Source organism: Nannospalax galili, unplaced genomic scaffold (assembly GCF_000622305.1).
Source record: "Nannospalax galili isolate Female #2095 unplaced genomic scaffold, S.galili_v1.0 scaffold639, whole genome shotgun sequence".
Taxonomy (NCBI): domain Eukaryota; kingdom Metazoa; phylum Chordata; class Mammalia; order Rodentia; family Spalacidae; genus Nannospalax; species Nannospalax galili.
The window spans coordinates 3,102,596-3,104,202 of NW_008344644.1; positions in this window are offsets into that span (position 1 = coordinate 3,102,596).

The following is a 1,607-nucleotide window of genomic DNA, read 5'->3' on the forward strand; positions in this document are numbered from 1 at the left end:
GGTAGATTTCAATGGTAAAGTTTTTTATATCTACTAATTATTAAGAAGCAAATTTTTATGCTTTGAAGAATTATTTTTTAATCATTATTTTATTTTAAGTTTTAATAGCTACATGATTAGAAGAAGCATTTCACTACAGCTTAAACATATTGAGTAACACACTCCAGGGCAAGAGTACATCTCTTTCATAAGTGGCTGCAAGTTTCTAGGTTCACAATTGAATTAATACAGATGTACAATATTAAACTCAGTATAAGCCCTGTAAGACAAAATTGAATGAGTTTTTAACGTTTAAAAAAGATCTCCATTTCATTTCAGAATATAATGTTCCTTGCAGAAAGACTCATTGTTTTTGTGACTAACACTGAGATGTTGGTGCATGCATCTCTATTCTGTATGTATCTAATTATTACTAGTCATAATTGGTTGCCTTGGATCCTTGGGGCAAGTCTATGTCTATAAAGTAATCAGGTAGATTTCAATTGGTAATGTTTATTACCTCAACTAATTAACATGACGTAAATTTCCATGCTTCCTCCTCAAATATAATGCATTTTTAAAATTTTTTTGATTTGTTTGTTTCTTTGTGTGTGTGTGTGTGTGTGTGTACCACACAGAACATCCCAAACCATCTTATTCAACTATACACCCACTTCCCAGATGGCACCCTCCCATAGCCTCTCTCCTCCCACTACAGGCCTTATACTCTGATATCACTGCTAGTGTCTGCTGTGTTGTTGGCACCCCAGCCATTCTCCACCACTAGCCCTCTCGAGAATCTAGTCAGCCTATCTAGAGGTCTTTGTGTTAGGAAGGTCAGCTGTTCCTCATCTAGCGACAATCAGTTGTCACTAGTCCTTTAGATAAGATTGGGGTCTGCTGTTCATTATCCAGTTCTATGCTAGGTTACAACCTAGGATTCACTTTGGCTACCCTGGCCAACAACTCAAAAGAAGGTATCTCCTATCTGGCATTGTTGTTTGTTATGGAGCCTTTAGATAAGCACTTGGACTCTTAAAAAATTATATTGGCCCCTTTAATGTTTGATTATACATTCCTTTAGGGTGTTTAAGGCCATACAGTTGGTCCAGATAAACCAATTTATTTTTACTCTTAAGGTCATTTGAGGATCTGTTCCTCAGGGGTCACATGGGCTTGGGAGGGGCCCCTGGCTCCTTTCTTTTACCAGTTCTGCCTATGTGAAGATAAGTAAAAGGTCCTACTTAACCATGTCTGGCTTTGCTTGGAAGCATAGAGGAAATGATTCCTCTGTATTGATCCTCCTCTTTGTAGACTGGACACTGGTTCAAATAGGTCTGGTGGGGTCGCCTTGGCCTCCTTGATCAAGAGGAAAGGTGACCCACCACAATTATAGGACATTTTGAGAGATGCTCATAGTCCCCTGGAACTAGTTGACCTAGGAGGGCAAGGAGCAAAAACTGTCCTTTATGTCCCTCTGACCAAATTAGTATAGGCCACAAAGTATGTCTGTTAAACACCCCAGAAGGTTAGTCCCACCAGTCTGGTACTTTTAATTACTGTGTGTCATGTAGATAAATCTTGGGCAAAGACCAGTTGTTCTCAGATAAACCTTACCTAGACATATA